We start from the raw sequence: 20,925 nt of genomic DNA, 5'->3' as shown, positions 1-20,925 counted from the left end.
ATAATAGCCACAAATATGCACCCACAATCATCCCAATTCTAAATCACAAGCTCACGATTCCGACATTCAAGTCGGCCACCATCACACGTCAATTTTCCCCACACACGCCACGACAATACGGATATTTAACCCACCATAATTAGCCACTAATTAAGCTCCACAATTATCACAATTTAATCTAACAAATACGCACATACGAATATTGATGCTAATCCACGTTTAGCCCTTAACCGGTACTAATCACATCCTAAACAAGTCTAAAAATACCCATAGTCCTAAATAAGGATTAGGAGGTCACTTACTTCAATTTGGCCCGGGAAAAATCCGCACGGGCTCAAAATGACCCGGATGAATAGTAACAAAGCAGGGCGCGATGGGCGCGGGCTCGGCCACGGCCCGGCACACGGCCACGCGCCCGGCAAGCCCGGCCACGGCCCGGGCACGCTCCGGCCAGCCTGGGCAATGGGCTAGGCGTAGCTCACCACGGCCCGGGACGCTCGGGCAACGGCGATGACAACGGCGGTTGGGCTGTCCCGGCGAGCACAGCGGCTGCAAGTGGCTGGGCAAGGTCGCCGGGGGCTTGGTGGTGGCGGACGGAGCAGCGGCGGCGGCCGGAACGGCGGCGCGCGGTGGCTGGGCGAGGCGGCGCTGGGGAGAGCCCAAAACAGGGGAAGCGTCGGGGAGGAAGAAAAACAGGGGAAGGAAGGTGGTGGCGGCCAAGGGGGGCAGCACGGCGGCGGAGGTGGGTGGGGGGAAAGGCTGGGTGGCGAAGGCGGAGCGGCAGCGGCCGGAACGGCGGCACACGGCGGCGGCGAAGCCAGGGGCCGAAACAGGGGAAGGCGCCGGGGAAGAGAGAAACAGGGGGAGAGGAGGTCGCGCGGCGGCCGGAGGCGGCACGGTGGCACCGCGAGTGGCAGGGTAACGGAGGACAGGCCGGCGGGACGGCCGGGCAACGCCGGCCATGCGGACGCAAATAGCCGTGCTCGCGTCAGCGTTGCAGGCAGTGGCCAAGAATACAAGCGAAGGCAGGGCCGACGAGCGGCGGTCGCGGGCAATGAGCGGCGACGCGACTCGGTCGGGCGACGGCGGTTTGGCTCGGTCGGGCGACGGTGGCGCGAGGCGGACGGCGGACGATGGCTGGGCTGATCCCGGTGAGGAGCAAGCAGGAGGCCAGAGCAGTCGCGACCGGAAGAGAAGACCAACGGAGAAGAAGAAGAAGAAGAAGAAGAAGAAGAGAGGAAGAAAAGAAAAGAAAAAAAAGGAAAAAGAAAGAAAGAAAGGAAGAGAGAGAGAGGAGTGGATGAGTCTGACAGGAGGGACAGACGTGCGCAGGGGGAAAGGTGACCGGAGAGAGAGAGAGGGAAAATCAAAATGTCATCGAGTGCGATCTAACGGTCACGATTTGAACCCACAAACGATCCAACGGTCCAAAATTAATCCTAGAATATAATAAGGGAGAAAGGCCAAATTAATTAAATCACACTATCCCGAGGGAGGTCTACTAGTCCAAATCAGCACCCGATCAAAAATTCACTTTTCACATATCATGGGCAATCTCGAGGCTGGCCACAACAATATCGACACCGCTCAATTAAATTCATCCCGGAACTCCGAGAAATTCGACACCAAAGTTTGGGCTCTAAATAACGGCAAAATTCAATCGAATGCGATTCTAGCGAAATCTCAAATTTAAAAAAAACAATAACCGAAAGTGATTAGTTCCCGGGCGAGATTTTACTATAAGCACACTGACGAATTACACGTTTTATAAATTCCAAAAATGGACCGAAATTCGGAATGTCACATAATTCCTTGATGGTGATTATAAAAAAATGATTATTCAGTGTGAGAAGATTAATTTCATGTTAATCAATCTATCTCTATTATTTAATAGTTCCAAAACCATTTTCTTATCAACTGGGGATTAGAATGGGCACCAAATGTTTCATATAAATAACCAAAATATGAGTTAAATTACATTAAAATCACATCACCGACTTTTTCATCGTCCATGACATCAAAATATAGTATTTGATAAATATAGGATGGGCAATCAATCCAAATCCGAGAAGTAGGAAGAGCTATATGCCAATCATCGAACGAGGATCTTCGGGATTTGGGGATTTTATTGTATCCTAGAAGCGACTTTGCTTATCCCATAAGCAATATAGTGGGGGCAAATATCACTTCAATAAAAGGGATCACACACCTCAAATCATGAGTTTTTACGGGCGACGTCCGTCTAAGGGTTCACCAGTCATCAGGATCAGGAACTCTCTTACACTGGGCAACTGCAAATCCGTCCTCCTCGAAAGTTCCATCGGTCCCGCTCCTTGAAATGAATGTAACAGCTCTAATGATGTAGTTGGCGAAGAGCTGTACAAGACGACAAGTGTACGCAAGCGGAACGAACAAGGCGATGTAAAGAATCAATATAACGAAGAGGGCGGTGATTCCAACGATCAAGGCAACAACGGTGATCCAAGTGCGTTTGCTTATGGTCACATAGACCCCCGCCATGAAGGCCACGGACATCGTGGCAAGAGCTATGAGTAGTGGTAGTCTTGCCATTCGAAGGGCATGAAGCACCACACACGAATCATTGACCTGCGTCCAAAGAAGGATCACAACTGCAATTATCGAGTTATACATGGCAACGGAGTTGCAGATCACGAAGACATCGTACATGGGTTTGTTCAACAAGTAGCAAATCCAAAGATCCGATTCGTAGTCGTTAAATCCTCCAGAATGTAAAGGCCAGCGGCGAATGTCACAAAGAAGAATGAGCGTTGCCACGACGATGCGGGTATTGACCTGGTCCTTTAGTCTATCTAAGTCCGGATCCCATCTCTGCGGGCTTAAACCTCTTGGCTTGGAAATTGCTTTGTCTTTGCTTCTTTGGGTTCCAGCAGATACTAAGACTATTTGTGTTAAGCGCTGGTGAAGCGTAATAGGCAAAAAAAGATACCGTTATTATTCATGAAGATGGACTAACAATCAAAGATTTAGGATTAAAATAAATGAAACCCCCGTCAAGCGATACACAGATTTGCAAACGCATTCTTTCTGATCTTACTGTAGAAACTTAATTCCACTTGGTAACTTCAGGGGAGTTCAACGGTCAAAATAAACTTTAATTTCTTTTCTCTCTCCCAGAAAGAAGTAGCCAAAACAACAGTGAAAAACAATAGTAGACAACTTGTTAATTTATTTTGTAGATGTATCATTACCTCGTGAAGTGGAGCATCGATATCCCACGGTTGATCATCTACGATGTCAAGAGCCGTCAAGTTGCCGTGGTTTGTAATATTAAGATCGACTCTGTTGTCCCGGGTGAGATAGAGCAGAACCTCGGGTTGCCACTGTAATGTGGCTACATGTAGAGGAGTGTTTCCCGCCTCGTCTTTCGCATTTATAAGCTTCTCAAGCTTGGGATCGCCAAGTATGTACTTCACTACCGAGGCCCTTCCATACTTTGCCGCAATATGAAGTATATTTTGCCGTTCCTTTAAAGTAAGCAACTCTTCTGGATCTGGCCAATGTCGAAGCAGCTCCTTCATTGTTTTAAGATGACCCATCTTACATGCGACGTGGATCGGAAAATAGCCCTGTCTGTCACCCTTGATGGCGCTCGAAGCGAACTTGTCGACCAAGAATTCAACTCCATTGATGTAATTCTCATATGCTGCTAGATGGAGGGGAGTTCCCCATCTAGCATCTCTCAAATCAAATAGTTCCTTCTTTTGCTCTGACATCATTATCAGCATATCTACATCATTAGAGAGTAGGAAATGAATGACTTTGTGTCATGCTCATGATCAAGGGTCTGGTAACTTTACCCTCTAACTATTATATTTTTCTTAAGATGAAACAAACATGCGATATTACGTGGAATAAATAATTGAAACCTCAACTTTTGGGGGATAATTTCAGTATAGACATTGGAGAATGCTTCAAAGCATAGAGACATTCATCTCCAAGTAGTAGTTTTCCACATGGGAGTAACAAAGGGCAGCCATGACATGAGTCTCTTCCTCTTTCAAAAAAGGTTCTTGGACCATAATATAAGTGGTGTAGTATCTATAGTGGCTTATACTATGAGTATCGACTACTGAAATTTTAGCGTGATGACATTTTTTAAGGGGTAATTCTTGCCAGGTCAAGTCCAAACAGATCGTATTTGTCTTCTAGCTTCTGGTTTAAAGTTTATGGGAAATCTTCAATAATTGATTCTGACTTTAGAAAAAGGTTAAACCATTCTAGGAGAAGAATAAAATATGCGAGGTCAGCTGCTTTATGAATGTGACTTACAGGTTCAACAGCTCGTATAGACACACATATAAATGGTCCGACTAATAAATTTACCCAAGCAAGTGCCATAAGTACAATAACTGACCTAACTTTTGGTGCATCACGGCTCCGTGAACCGGCGACATGCCATGCATGATTTGCATCCAGTGCGGAAGGACTTCATTCCCATCCACCGCTTGCAGCAAACGCAAGAGAATCTCCGAGACCCCCATCTCGACTGCCAAGTACAGTGGACACTTGTTCTCCTTGTTCTTCTTATTCACCGATTTTGAGCCTCGACGCAGGAGAAGATCTGTCAACTCGGAGTCACCGTTCTTCACAGCCTCATGCAACGCTGTGTTCCCTGCCTCGTTCACTTCGTCCACAATACTGCTGCAGTCAAGGAGGAGCTCGGCCATGCGGATCCAGCCTCGCTCTTGCCGCGACGTGGAGCGGGGTGTCCCTCTCGTCGTTTGCACGGGCGGCAAGCCGCTTGTCATGGATGACCTCCAGGAGGGCTCGAAGGATGTCGGAGTTCTCGATACCCGCTGCGACATGGAGCAACGAGTTTCCGGAAGGGCCCTGTACATGGATAATGTCGAACAAAGAGACCCTCTCTTCGGCAGAATACTTTTCAAGGGCTTCGATGAACTTGTCGATGTCGCCTCTTTCATGACGGCCTGGAGCAGTGGATACGCACGACAATTGAATTCTACTTGGGTGTGTGGTTCGTTTACTGACTCTAGTGCTCTCAATCTGGCCCTTCACTGCTCCCAGAGATCATCATCCTCGATAGTTATGCTTGTGCGATCGCGATCCATCTTTTGACTCTGAAATTTGAATATCGTCTCCTCCAAAGTTAAAACTTGTTTGGACTCTTTTGCGGCAACTCTTCTCCCAGATTAATTACACAGCCACAACTTGGAGATGTTTTCTTCTCTAGCTGTCAGTAAACATCTTGTGGCCAAGAGCATTTCTTCGAAAAAAGATATCTTTGGCGCGCGAAAACATACACTACGGAGTTCATTCCTGAACATTGTACCGCATTCATATCAAGAACATTGTCGGTAAAGACTATTCTACGCAAGTAATCCCTGGAAAATCTGCTGGTGCTGCGAAATTGCACAAGGCGTGAATCTAATATTCAGAAGATTTGGAAAAACAAATCCAATTCTAATTCGACCACAAAATGATTGAATTATCAATGTCGCGACCTTCCCGCGGCGCCGGCTCTCGAATGGGCTGACAAGGCTAGTTAAGAGGCGAATGGATTGTTAAGTCTAAACCTAGGACTTAACTCGGGCTCTCCCAAACCCATACCAACTCGCGATTTAGGGTTCAAATTATGGACAGGCAAATTAATTTTATCTAGGAGTCGTCACTAATCAGTTTAGGGTGAGTCGATTAGAAATCTAAGTAAGGCGATGGGAGAATTGCCTTACTCTTATGAACCAGAAATTCACATTAGTTCGTTGACTTGATTATATTAATTATCTAACTAGTACTCTTTCGGTACCTAACCTTGTTTAAACAACATTTAAAGACATTCATGCAGTCTTCCTAAAAATTGTAAATCCTAGGGTTTTAGTTCTAACTAAACTAAGGAAAGGACCATTAATGCATCGGAAGTGTGCAAACAATAGCCCAACATGCCTCTAATCGGCCATATGCAAGGTTGAATTAAACACGCGATTCAAAATATACAAAGCAAACAACGTGCAATTAATCATTGCATTAATCACATAAAATATGTAAGAAAAGGCAATTCCAAAGCCCAATTTCATTTTTTTGATTTTCAGATTTTTTTTAAATTTTTTAAATTAAATTTTTTATATTAAAATATTATATTACATTATAATAAACGGACCCGGGTCGGATACATCCGACCCGGGGGCGCGGGCCTGGGTCCACTACTGGACTAGAATGGGCCTAGTCTGGCCAACCCTAAAAAAACAAATAAAAGAAAAGCCCGGCCCAAACATATTTTCTAATCCAGCCCAGCCCACTAGACAAAACCCCAGAGTTCCGGGTCGGATTTTCATGCCCGACCCGGATCCGACCCAGCTGACACGCGACTTCCCCTGGCCAGACCCAACTCTGGCTTCTCTCCCAGCGCGACGTGGTGGCGACGGCTGAGACGAGCGGCGTTGCTCATCTCGGCTTTGGCGGTAAGCGCCGGCTCACAGCGTCGCCTCGGCCCGGCTCGAGCCGGCTTTGTTCCCTGGCCACGCTTTCCGACGCCATCGGCTGAGGTTACCCCTCTCGGCCAAGTGTGAAAACAAAACGGGATGCGACGAAACGGCCGAACGGCCAACACCCGGAAGTCCTAACGTCACCGGGACCCCTTGAACGGGCGAGATGGTGCCTGGACGACTCGACGCTGGCCAAAACAACTAAACAAAAACCGGATATCATTGTGGCATTTCAACGAACAAGTGGTGGGCGCTTCAAAAATGAACGATTTTTGGCACAACCAAGACTCAAACACGAGCCGGGACGCTCGACAGACCACTTTCAACAAGCACAGCAGCCAAACAAAGGACCGACGGGGGCTGGAGCTCGCGCAAGCCGGACCAATGCGAGCTCCGGCCGACGTGCCCCAAAAACAGGGGAAAAACAGGGGCTGGCCGGTAGCGAAAACCAGGGGCGTTGACCGCGAGTTGTCCCTACCCTGCTCGGCGACGGCGGCTTGGAGGCGAGCCCGAGACAAGTCGGGCCATGGCCAGCCGCCTTGGGGCCGTCGAACCGAGATCCTTGGGAAAAACGACCCCTAAACCAAACAAAAACGAAAACCAGCGAACCGGAACCTACCAAGGCTTGGCACGGGGGAGGGGCGACGACCGCGAGTTGTCAGCCGCGGCACGACCGTGGCGGTCGACCAAAAAGCTCTCCGGCTCTCTGTCTTGCTCAATCTCTCTCTGGATCTCTCTCTGTTCTCTCTTCTTTTTTTCTCTAAAAATTGGCCCCCTTTTCCTCTCTCCTCTCGTCGGCTTTTATAGCCGGCCGGCGGCCACCTGCTCACCCCCTCTCCTCCACTCATGCCCTGCTTCATTCTGCTCCACTTATTTTCGCTTGGTTGAACGGCGACCAGCCTCTGCTCGGCTGTGAATCGGCCACCGCGACGGGGGAGGAAAGAGAGGGGAAGGGGAAGGGGAAGGGGGGATAGAAAAAGTCAGCCGGGCCAGCCAGGGAAAAGCTCCTCCGGTCCCGCTCCTTGAAATTAATATACCAGCTCTAATGATGTAGTTGGCGAAGAGCTGTACAAGAAGACAAGTGTACGCAAGCGGAATGAACAAGGCGATGTAAAGAATCAATATAACGAAGAGAGCGATGATTCCGACATCAAGGCAACAACGGTGATCCAAGTGCGTTTGCTTATGGTCACATAGACCCCCGCCATGAAGGCCACGGGCATTGTGGCAAGAGCTATGAGCAGCGGTAGTCTTCCCATTCCAAGGGCATGAAGCACCACATGCCAATCATTGATCTGCGTCCAAAAAAGGATCACAACTGCAATTATCGAGTTGTACATGGCAACGGAGTTGCAGATCACGAAGACATCGTACATGGGTTTGTTCAACAGCGTAGCGAATCCAGCATCTGATTCAGAGTCATTAAATCCTCCAGGAACAGAAAAGCCGGCGGCGAATGTCCCAGCAGCAATGAGCGTTGCCACGACCATACGGGTATTGGCCTAGTCCTTTAGTCTACGTAAGTTCGGAGGCCCGTGGAGTCTCTTGTCTTTGCTTGCCGGGGTTCCAGCAGATCCTAAGACTATTCGTGTTAAGTTCTGGTGAAGCGTGATAGGAAAAAAAAAAAAAAGGACCGTTATTATCCATGAAGATGGACTAACAATCAAAGATTTAGGATTAAAAAAAATGAAACTCCTCTCAAGTGATACACAGACTCTGCAAATGCAATCTTTACTGTAGAAACATAATTCAACTTTTCAGGGGAAGTTCAACGGGTCAAAATAAACTGTAATTCCTGTCGTCTCTCCTAGAAAGAAGTAGCCTAAACAACAGTAAAAAACAAAAGTAGACAACTTGATACTTTATTTTGTAGATATATCATTACCTTGTGAAGTGGAGCATCGATTTCTCTTAGTCGCTCATCTACAATGTTGAGAGCTGTCAAATTGTCGTGGTTTACAAGCTTAAGATTGACTCTGTTATCTCGGGTGAGAGAAAGCAGAACCTCGGGTTGCCTCTGTATTGTGGCTAAATGTAGAGGCGTATTTCCTGTCTTGTCTATCGTATTGATAAGTTTCTCAAGCTAGGGATCGCCAAGTATGTACTTCACTACCGGGGCCCTTCCGTAAACTGCCGCAATGTTAAGTATATTTTGCTATTCCATTAGAGTACGCAACTCTTCCGAATCTGGCCAATGTCAAAGCAACTCCTTAATTGTTTCAAGATGACTCATTTTACGAGCGATGTGGATCGGAAGATAGCCATCTTCGTCGCGCTCAAAGGCGCTCAAAGCAAACTTATCGACCAAAAATTTGACTCCATTGACATAATTCTCGTATGCTGCTAGATGGAGGGGAGTACCACCTTTAGCATCGCTTAAATCAAATAGCTCTTTCTTTGCTCTAACATCTTTATCAGCATATCTATATCATTGGAAAGTAAGAAATGAATGACTTCGTGTCATGCTCATGACGAAGGGTTTGGTAACTTTACCCTCTAACTATTATATTTTTCTTAAGATGAAACAAAAATGCGATATTACATGGAATACATAATTGAAATCTAAACTTTTGGGGGATGATTTCAGTATAAACATTGGAGAATGCTTCAAAGCATAGAGACATTCATCTCCAACATTCATGCTCATGACATGAGTCTCTTCCTGTTTCACAAAAGGTCCCTGGACAATGGCTTATACTATGAGTATCGACTACTGAAATGTTAGCATTATGACATTCTTCAAGGGGTAATTCTTGCCAGGTCCCAAGTCCAAAATTTATGGGAAATCTTCAATAATTGATGCAGGCTTAAGAAAAAGGTTTAACCATTTTAGGAGAAGAACAAAACATGCAGCTGCTTTATGAACGTGACTTACAGGTTCAACGGCTCGTATGGATCCAAAGTGGACACGCATATAAGTGGTCCGACTAATAAATTTACGCAAGCGAGAGCCATAAGCACAATCACTGACCTAACTTTTGGTGCATCACGGCTCCGTGAACCGGCGACACGCCTTCAATCCAGGACAAAGGGACTTCATTCCCATCCACCGCTTGCAGCAAACGCAAGAGAATCTTCAAGTCCCCCATCTCGACTGCCAAGTACAGCGGACACTTGTTCTCCTCGTTCTTCTCAATCACCGATGTTGACCCTTGACGACGCAGGAGCAGATCGATCAACTCGTAGTCACCGTTCTTCACAGCCTCATGCAACGCCTTGTTCTTCGCCTCGTTCGCTTTGTCCAAAAAACTGCCGCAGTCGAGGAGGAGCTCGGCCATGCGGATGCTGCTCGCTCTTGCCGCTACGTGAAGCTGGGTGTCCCCTCTGACGTTCGCCTGGGCGGCAAGCTGCTTGTCCTGGATGACCTCGAGGAGCACTTGGAGGATGTCGGACTTCTCGATACCCGCTGCGACATGGAGCAACGAGTTCCTTGAAGGGCCCTGTATATGCATAATCTCGGACAAAGAGACCCTCTCTTCGGCAGAACACTTTTCAAGGGCTTCGATGAACTTGTCGATGTTGCCTTCTTTCGTGGCTGTGTGTAGCAGTGGATACACACGATAATTGAATTCCACTGGGGTGTGTGGTTCGTGTACCGACTCTAGTGCTTTCAATCTGGCCCTTCTCTGCTGCCAGATTTCATCATCCTTGATAGTTATGCTCACGCGATCGCGATGCATCTTTAGACTTCGAAATTTGAAAATCGTCTCATCCAAACTTAGACGATAGTCTGGCTGAACTCCTTCGCGGTGTCTCTTCTCCAAGATTTATAGCACAGCCAACAACTTGGAGATTTTTTCTTCTCTAGCTGTCTGTGCACAAACATGCGGCCAAGAGCAATTCTTTGAAAGAAAAAACAAATCTTTGGCGCGTGAAAACATCCACCACAGAATTCATTCTCAAACATCGTACCGCATTTTTGTTAACAACATTATCCACAATCTTCATTTTTGTTGAATATATAAATTTTATTTTTAAACTTAATTTTTAATTTTTAAACTTAAATATAAATTTGATCCACAATCTTCATTTTTGTTGAATATATTTCACGATTGAGCTAAGTTACAACATACTAGTTACCTAACCGTACAAATTGTCTAAAACTAACTCATGGACGTCCTTTGAACTTAGCGCGCGCACAATGACATCATATTATATGCACATAAGAGTCACTAAACAAAATTTTGCAAAACAAGTCAGGTCTTAACTCTTGCATGTGATTGAACTAGATCACATTACACAATTACATTATTGAGATAAAATAGCCCAAAGCTTGAGTCTTGTTATTTGTGAAGGATTGACTGTGGGACACTGGTTAAATATAATGATAAGAAATGTTTCAATTTAATGCATTGATTATACATGATACGAATGTAGTACATTGAAATCCGTAAATTTTTTGTATGTGTGATTGCTTAATAAATGTCTCGAAGTACTCATTAACAAGATGTAACTTAAAAATATCCTTCAAATTTAGCTCAATCGAATGTATTGTAACATAATTCAATGCTAATGGGAACCAAAATCACAATCATGCAAAAATTTAATTTTGAGAACTCAATTTCAAGTTTAATTATATTTATTTTTGTCGTGCCTGAATTTATCGAGTAGGTTTTTAAGTTTGACCATTTTCATTGAATCTTGGGTTTTTAAAGTTTTCGCGAGGCTAATATTGTTCTTCAAACATATAGTTTACTGGGGTCAAAATATAGAAATTAGTGGGGTCAAAGTCGGCGACGCTTGGAATATTTATGCAAATAATCAAAATAACTGCAATTTGTCTAGGGCTAATTGCCCCCACTCCTTATAAATTGTCGAAGCCACTGCTGACTGAAAATAAAGAAAATTAAAGTGCGAAACCGAAATTATACTTTTGCAATCGAAAATGAAATTGGAATTTAAATCGAAACTTGGAAATCACAGCCTACTAGAATCTAATGACCCTTTAAATAATGACATTTAGGAAAACACGCATAGGGAGAGGAGACGTGGGAAACATAAAATCAAAGCTAAAAGTGAAATATTGCAAATTGGAAAGGAAAGTCAAACAAAAATTCGGGAAATTTCTGGCATAGTTGAGGGTGTCATGTTCTTCCACTTCTTCAAGTATTTTAAGATATTGGAGCTCTGCGACTATAGTCTCCTCTTCCCATTAATTTCTTCACATTCTCAATAGTTATTTCATCGACTCGATCTCGATCTTTACTGCTCAAGTCTTTCTATATGTCTTGCTTTAATTTCCCGTTACTCTTTCGGTGTTTACCTGTAATCCTCCCGTTCATTCAATTTTGGCGAGAGAGAGAGAGAGATCAGAAGCTTTTGTTTGTTGCTTCTTCTTTTTTAAGTATTGGGCCTTTTTTTAATGCAGTGCCACATTAGCTCCACCTGTCTTTGAAATAGATTTGGTCTTTTCTTAATGCGGCGCTACATTCACTATCACATTGGTGGGAAAATTATCCAATTAGTCCTAAACTTATTGTACGGATGCCAATTTAGTTTCAAACTTTTCAATTTTGTTAATTTTGTCCTAAGCCTTTGCACGGAATTCCAATGTATTCTCTCAGGCCAATTTTTGCCGGAAGTCGCTAAAATGGCGGTGTGCCACGTAGGACGACCGACGATGACTGGACTGCCACGTAACCAAATTCAAATGAAAATTAATCGGAATGACTACATTGGAATTTCTTGCAAAGGTTTAGGACTAAATTGACAAAATTGAAAAGTTTAGAACTAAATTGACATTTATATAATAGATATAAGAATGATTAAAAAATTTTACCCCATATCGATCAACATCACCCGTCCTCAAAAATATTAAAGAATGACATGTTAGATTTTTGCATAAGTTAAATTGGATAGAGTTAAGGCATGTAATTAATTGCACTTTTCGACAAGGATTTATCTTCTAGACAGAGGCAGTTTATGAGTTTAGGCATAAAAAAAATCTTATTTTGGGTAATCACCGTAGAGTAAATTTAACCATGGTTACTTGTGTGGTGGCAAAATGTAAATTAGGAAAATTTCAAAGTTGAAATATCAAATCTAGAGTATCAAAGTTGAAAGATCTTACTGCATTTTTTAACTTGTGTTGCTGCCATAATCGCTGAGGACATACCCTTGTAATTGAAATTTTTTTTGTCACCAAAAACTGGCATCTTCCCATTTCGGCAAAAAAAAAAAACATTTCCAGGGCTTTTGCGCATCAGATAGATTTTAAATCACAGAGTACTTTCGAAAGCTTGATTTTTAAGCATTCTCTTTTATTTAGAAGATTCACAAAAGTCTATAAAAAATAATGGAATTTAGTGCTAATAATTAGATTAGATGTTCTATATTTGAACATTAGCTGTTTAGCAATCAAACATGATGAATTGTTCATGCAATCCATTACCTTAGTGCCGACACTTTGGCAATGAAAGGAAAAAGAAATCCGCAAAATCTTCAATGTATAATGTGCAGGTAGACAAAGGATTCTTGGTCGGGGTTTCTACGTAATCTAATGCATGTATGGGGATGAAAATTGAAAGCAAAGACAAGGGATGAACCTTAATATCCTATCGACAAAGGGCATCTTTTTTTTTTTTTTCTCTTTGTTATGAATTTATTTAGATGTCTTGTTCTTAGAAATGTTCTTTACAGGGATTAGTTCCAACTATCCAAGAGATTTTACACTTGGCAGAACATAGAATGTGCACTAGACATATTTATGCGAATTGGAGGAAGAATCACAAGGGCAAGTCTCGACGACATTACCACCATATCCATGCTTGAGGACATAAGAATCCAGGGGATGAGAAGAATTCAAGTGAAGATGTCAGTTGCTGCGAGATGGAATGCAGAGTATTGCCCCCGAGTTCTGACGAAATTAGACGAAAACAAGGCTGCAACTGAAAGCAATTATTGCCGTGTGGATTGGAATGGCAGAGAAGGTTATGAAGTGAAGCACAAACCAGACAAGTCTGTAAATAACATGGAAAGGCAAACTTGCTCTTGTAGATCTTGGGACATACCTTGTATACCACGTCCTCATGCAATTTGCGCCATAGATTTCAAGCGAGAGGAACCTAATAAGTATTTATCTAACTGCGACAAGAAGAAGTAGACACAAACATATTTGTTCACCTTGGAGCCTGTGAATGGTGAGGTTTACGTGCATGTGTGTATATATATATATATATATATATATCTTTTTTACACTACTATTTCTTCTGTCCATCTTCAATGATGTTGGTGTACATTGTGCCAAAAAAGAAAAACTAGCTTCTCCATCTTTGCCCGTTAGATAACAGTTTAAATCATCTGGCTCATTAAAGAAATTTATTTGTCAAAAGTATAATGAATATTTCGAAGGAGGACACCAAATTTAGGTTTTTGGCATGAAGTGTCCTCGTTTTCTCAAAAAAAGATCCGAAGTGAACTTTGTCTCAAATAAGGACCCGAAATAGTCATTTAGTCTCAAATAAGGAATCGAAGTAATCATTTAGTCTCAAATAAGGGCTTCACTCGCCGGCCGGCTAACAGATGCATCTCCCGTTTGTATTCCAGAATTCGGTCAGAGGAATTTTCGTCCTAAGATATATTTGTGTTCTTTCTCTTCTTTTACCCTGTTCATATTCTTCTGGATCCGAGCCATGGTGTCCCTTTTCATCATCTTCTTCGTCAATGTTGAAGATAGGCATTGCCCAGATCAAGAACCCCGAAATTGGGGCGCACCATTTTCTGTGTTCTCAGAGACATCTACCTATGACTTTGGTGTAAGTATGAGCAGCAAATGAGAGAGAAGTTTCCGTGAGATGAAAGGCAAAATTGGGGCTAACTAATGTTTGGGTAAGGATTGCTGGGATTGTTTCAAATAGGCACATGAGAAATGCAACATATGACATCTCTCTCTTTTTCGGAGTGTATTACGTATCCATCGACACTCATCCTTGACACGAAAGATTCTGAATTAAGCGGAGGTTTCAACGCGAGCACGAATGTAAGAGATGGCCATGGTGTTTGTGAAGGGGTTCAATCTGAGGTCGCATCGGAGAGAATGCCCCCGACTGTACCATGGTGAAGCAAAATTGGGGAGGAAGAAGATCCACGGCCTGGAACCAAATTGAAAAGACGAGTAGAGGGGAAAAAAGGAAAAACAAAAAGAAAGAAAAGTACAGAAGCGACGTGGCCATACTCTGCCTTTTCTGCAACCACTAAGTCCACTCTGCCAACCTCTCTCGCAAGCACCTCCGCTCCCAGATCTGCGACAACTGCGCCTCCGCCCGCTGCTCCATCGACAACCTCGTCCTCTGCCAGGATTGCGACTAGGATGCCCACGTCGCCTTCCTCATCCCCTCCTCCCACCATCGCTTCCGGATTGACGGCTTCTCCGGCTGCCCCTCCGCCCTCAAGCTCACCTCCTTCTAGGGCCTCGATTTGGACGACATTAATCTAATGCCTAACGAAGAAGAAGATTTTTTTTTTTTGGTCAAACGAAGAAGAAGATGATGAACAAGAATAAGAGTGAAAAAAAATTAAATTGCCTTTGACAAAAATACCCCTGAACGGTTGCCGGAATACACACGGTAGAAGCATATGTTCACCGGCCAGCGAGTCAGGTCATTATTTGAGACTAAATAATTACTTCGGATCCTTATTTAAGACAAAATACACATCGGATCTTCTTTTGAGAAAACGATGGTACTTCATATCTCTATTTGGAATTTTCCTCTTTGCCTATTAGATAACAGATTAAACCATCTAGCTCATTAAAGAAAATTATTTGTCAAAAAGTATAATGAATATTTCGAAGGAGGACACCAAATTTAAGTTTTTGGCTTTATGTTAGTATAAATAGATAACTTTTAGGACTTTTTTTTGTTTGAAATATTTATGGGATTAGAATTCTTAAATTTACAAAAAACTATTTCCTTATCTATAAAGTGCGGAAAATCGCCTAATTAATCTTTTTAGATTACTATAATTCTAAAAGGTACTTTTTTTCAAATACATTGAGTTTATGTTTATTTTTTGAGATCAATAATTTTGAAATTGCTTTATATAATATTATGAGATTGAGTTGGGCTTACATTTTATTATATTTTATAGGAATGGTAGCAATAATAAGGGTTTTCGTATGAGGGCAGTCTTGTCTCTTCAATTAAAAAGCTGTGCTCCGAGCAATTTCGACTGCGAAAATAGTTGTTCCCCTATTATTAAGTAAAAAGGATCTTTTTCTCAGGGACCACAAAAGAAAATCCGGCCAGTGTTGATTAGGAGAGGTCACTGTCTCCGTACGGCATTTATTTCTTTATTTGTCTGGTTTGTCTAATTGAACCAGTCGGCAACCATAATCGCACCGATAATTCCACCTTGTCAAGCTAAGACATAAATTGGTAATTCATTGACCGGAACAGTAACCATGCGCCTATTGTCGTGGCCTCAGTGTCATGGAAATTTCAATGCACAAGCGAATCCAAGGGGACGCCTGTCCAGGAAGAAGAAAATATATGTGGCAATTCTGATGCAGAGGCAATGAAAAGAAGTGGATCCAACAATAATGACACCGGAAGACACTGGAAGAAATGGACAGAGATTTTTGACGAGGACCCATAACAAGATTATCACATTGCTTATCATCACAGATGTAACACACACCCATTTCTGCTTTGGATCATGCCAGTTGATTGAAATGGAATCTCAAAAGAAGACCTGCCAATGTTTTAGAGTGCCTGTGCTGTTGGCAAGACTATGGTCCAAAGAAGCCCTCGAGGAAAAATACATGAGTACGCGTTGAGGTGGCAAGAATTATTCATTATTGCTCCCTCCTGTTTTGGCCTCTCTTTGCCCGTACTTCAGGAAATTTCTTCTCATAGTTAAATTCATGAGAATCAACGTGTGAACCTATACTACTATTACTATATCTACTTTCGTTGTATCTACAATTCATGACCTTTTAAAATAAAAAAAAGGGTAAGTGCACAAGAAATGTAATGCGTGTGATAACTGTGTGGAAATCGTCGCTAATTACGAAACAGTCTGCTATGTTTTCCTTTTTGAGTTTATTTATTTATTTATATATAATTTACATAGATTCTCTCTCTTATATAGTTGTTACGCGAAGTTGCGAGGAGATACACTGACAGGCAAAGGCCAGCCTCGCCAGATTTGGCAAGGGGAGCCTTCGCTGGGGATGGCCCTCGCTTGGCTGGGGCTTGCCTAGGCTATGCCAGGCCGGGCAATGGCAACCCTCGACCAGGTGAGGGCAGCTCACCTTGCCATGGCCGATGGCCAGCCACCGACAAAGGGACGAAGAAAGAAAAAAAAAAGAAAAAATAATTAAAATATTGAAATATTATTAAAATATTATTAAAATTGTCCACGTCAGCACCGACGGTGTCATGTAGGCAAGCTGGCATCCACGTCAGCAAAATCCGGCCAAAATTAGGGAAGGATTGAATTGGTATTAGTTCAAAAAGTTTAAGACTAAATTAGCACCAGAAAAAAGTTTAGGACTAAATTGACATCAATGCAATAGATTTAGGATTTTTTTGACACTTTTCCCGTATCATCCCACATTTGTAATATCCCGAATTGTCCTGTATTAGTTACATTAACAATAATTAGGGTATTCTCTCTCAAATATTAATTTGATCCACAATCTTCATTTTGGTTGAATATGTTTCACAATTCTTGCTCATGATCGAGGTAAGTTAAGACATATGTAGTTACCTAATCGTACAAATAATCTAAAACAAACTCAAGAACGTCCTTTAAATTCAGTTCATACAAACACACACATGAGAATTGTGACAGCAAATTATATGCCCATAAGTGTCATTAAAAAATATTTTGCAACACAATTTAGGTCATAACTCTTACATATGATTGAACTAGATCACACAATACAATTACATTATTGACATAAGTCTTCCAAAGCTAACTAAAAAAGAGTTCTGTTATTTGTGAACGAGTGACTTCAAGACACTAGTTAAACATATATGATAAGAAATGCTTCAATTTTTATTGCATTGATTATGCACAACATGAGAGAAATAGTGCATTGAAATCTGTAAATTTTTCTTATGTATGGTTACTTAATAATGTGTCAAGACACTTGTCAACAAAAATGCAACTTAAAATTATTTTTCAAATTTAACTTAATTGAATGTATTTTAACATAAATTCAATGCTTATGAGAACCTAAATCACAATCATGCAAAAATGAAATTTCGAGAAGTAAACTTTCAAGTCGTTGTTTTTTTTTATTTTGGACAAAGCAATTTGAATATATAGTGCTGGTTTTGAAGTTTGTTCTTTTTCATTGCAGCTTGGTTTTTTTTTTTAGTTTTAGTGAGACCAATTTTGTCGTTCAAAAAATTTAATTTAGCGGGGGTCGGGATATACAAATTAGTGGGCTCAAACTAACCGATGCTTAGAATATTTATGCTAATAATAAAAATATCTGCCATTTGACTAGAGGCAATTGTCCCCACACTTGAAGTTCAATATTAGAGAACGATTTGAAGTTTGCCGACTTTTCCGGTTGGCGACAAGAGTGTCTAAGTATGTTGCTCAAAGGAAGGGATAAAAAGCCACATAAGGAGTTCGAGTATAATATGACTATAATCGATAACTAAGGCTGCGAATGGTAACCATTCTATTTCAGAAATCAATTTCTTGCCAGAAATTGATTTTTTAATTTCTGTTCCTGGAGGAGTTTCTTAATAAAAAAACATGTTTGATAACGACACAAAATTTCTATTCCAGAAACAGAAATTTGTTTGATAACGGCACAAAATTTCTTCTTCTCGGGTGGTCGACGGGCGGTGGATGGTGGCGGGAGGAGGGCGGGTGGCGGCGGGAGACGGTGGCCGATGGTGGGAGGCGGGCGGCGGCGGGAGGACGGTGGCCAACGGTGGGAGATGGTGGCCGATGGATGGCGGGCGGCGGCCAACGGTGGCCGGCGATGGGAGGTGGGTGGCGGCCAAAAGAGGGCGACCGGCGTCGGGAGACGGTGGTGGGCGAAGGGCGACCGGTGGTGGGATATGGTGGCCGGTGGAAGGCGGCTGGCGGTGGGAGGTGGGCGGTGATGGCGAGAGGAGAGAGGCCGGGGGTGGGAGGCGGGTGGCGGCCGGAGATGCTGGTTGGTGGTACGGCCGCCGGTAGGGGGAGGAGGGTAGGCGGCGGCAGGAGACGGTGGCCGGCGGCAGCGGCCAACGACGGGTAGCGGCGATCGGCGGGTGGCGGCGGCCGGCGATGGGCAGTGGGTGAGCGACCGGCTAGTAGTGAGGGAAAGTGATGAGAAGAACAAAAAAATTTTGTTTCTCATTTCTGTTCCAGAAATAGAGAAGCTAAAAATTTTAACTTCTGATTTCTGTTCCAAACCTATTTCTGGAACAAAAATTTGTTCCAGAAATAGAAATTGGAATTTCGTTACCAAATAGATTTCTGTTCCAAACCTATTTCTGGAACATAAATAGAGAAACAGAATGGTTACCATTCGCAGCCTAAGAGACGGGAAACAAATAGAATCAGATGAAAACATGGAAGTGGCGGCGGTAATAAGAGATGATGTTAACCAATTCATCCTGCCTTTGACAGTGATTTTGGATTTTGCTCCAATGAAAGGAATAGTAAACACCCCAGCTAGAGAAATTAATAAGAGATGATGTCAACAAATTCGTCCTGCCTTTAACATTGACTTTGTAGATTGATCCAGGGGAAAGAATACTAAACGAGAGGAAAAAATCATAATAAATAATCTGCTTTGATGTTCTCAAGGCTTTTGTCCTTGGTAAGGAAAAGTTGGTGGAGAAACCTACGAGAGGAAGTTTCTCTTATATGTGGACAACCACTTGAACCTTAAGAACCATTAAGGAGGAAAGTGAAGGTGTAGAGTGCCCAACCATGAATACATTATCTCAACGTAATGGGAAACTGCCCCCTTTTTTTTTGGTTACTTTGATCTTGCATTGTTGTGCAGTGCGGTTTTAATAGATTGGTGCACAAAATATGCAGTGCAAGGACGTATGACGGTTTGACCGACTCATATTCTGACGATTTATGGGATGTTAAGGGTGATCTAAACCTTCATACATCAGAAAACGGTTACAATTACTACACTCAACACGGTTCCTGCTACGGCCATGCAACATGCAACGAAGCATTGGCAAAATCCGATTGTTTCAATTGCTTGGGAACTGCTAGTGACATCGCCAATTCAAGGTGTGGCACGAGCCATGGAGCTCAAGTCCAACTTCAAGACTATAAAATGAGATATGAAGATTATCCATTTACTGAATGATTAAGTTTGAGGACCGGCGCGAAATTATGCCCTATCTACAATGCATGCATATGAATAAGCTACTATCCATAAGAATACAAATCACAGTAACTTGAAGGATGGGCGCTTTTGCATAAGTTACTTGCTCTCATCCTCTCTTTTATTTGTATTTATTATGGATACATATATATATATATGAATAAATTATTAAATGGAGCGAATGCATGTAGTCTTAGTTCATTTTGATTAGATGTTAACTTTACATAACACATTTAAATAGAAGTAATGGGATTCCCATTAGTTACCATGAAAAATCCCAAACCGATACATATGTGATAAATTTATCCTAAACTAATTTTTTGACTATAAAAAATCCTAAACTGGTACACCTGTGATAAATTTACCATCCGTTAGTTTCCGTTAAATTTTTATAGTCAAATTGTTGAGTTGGATGGCACGTGACAATTGACGAGTGTACCGGTTTGAGGTTTTACTCTCTATTTATCACAGGCATACCAGTTTGTGATTTTTCGTAGTATTAATCCAATTTAACGAAAACTAACAGGAGGTAAATTTGTTATAAATGTACTAGTTTGGGATTTTTGGAAGCCAAAAAATTGGTTTGAGGTAAATTTATCATGGGTGTACTAGTTTGGGGTTTTTGGTGGTTAAAAAATTAGTTTGGGGTAAATTTGTTGCAGATGTACCAATCTGGAGTTTTTCATGGTATTAATACTTATCTATACATATGTTTTGCTTACCACTCATAATATACCTGAGCATGTTATTCGCATCAAACAATTCCTTTAATATACAGTCTATTAGACAATGTAATAAAACATCCTTATAGTTATGATTCGCCTTGATTGGTGCAAGATGTGAAGCAATTTGTATGTTTGATAGCGAGTCCATCAATGTATTTTTGATTAATTACTAGATAAAATAATACTCTTTAGACATTGAATTAACTCAGGCAAATCAAACTGCCGACCAATTGGTGATACATAGTTGGATCCTCCAGATCGTTCCCTTCTTCTGCTCAAAATTTTGCATTAACCTCCATGGGTGTTAACAATGGCCTGCAATCAAGCATCCCAAACCTTGCCAATAAATCTTTGGCATATTTTTCTTTGGCCCAGAAACAGACCATTATCTCTTCTATCCACTTCAAGTTCGAGA

The 20,925-nt window shown here is 42.4% G+C and overlaps 2 pseudogenes; both read right to left on the bottom strand.

Annotated features, from left to right (window-relative positions):
• Positions 1-1,830: 1,830 nt before the first annotated feature.
• LOC115668002 (uncharacterized) lies at positions 1,831-13,561 on the bottom strand (annotated as a pseudogene).
• LOC115677608 (protein ACCELERATED CELL DEATH 6-like) lies at positions 5,169-10,205 on the bottom strand (annotated as a pseudogene).
• Positions 13,562-20,925: the final 7,364 nt, after the last annotated feature.

The sequence above is a fragment of the Syzygium oleosum genome, unplaced genomic scaffold (assembly GCF_021117445.2).
Source record: "Syzygium oleosum isolate NSW1041296 unplaced genomic scaffold, Sole_v2.1 Sole_v2.01, whole genome shotgun sequence".
In the NCBI taxonomy this organism is placed as follows: domain Eukaryota; kingdom Viridiplantae; phylum Streptophyta; class Magnoliopsida; order Myrtales; family Myrtaceae; genus Syzygium; species Syzygium oleosum.
This window is presented reverse-complemented; position numbering and strand designations above follow the sequence as displayed.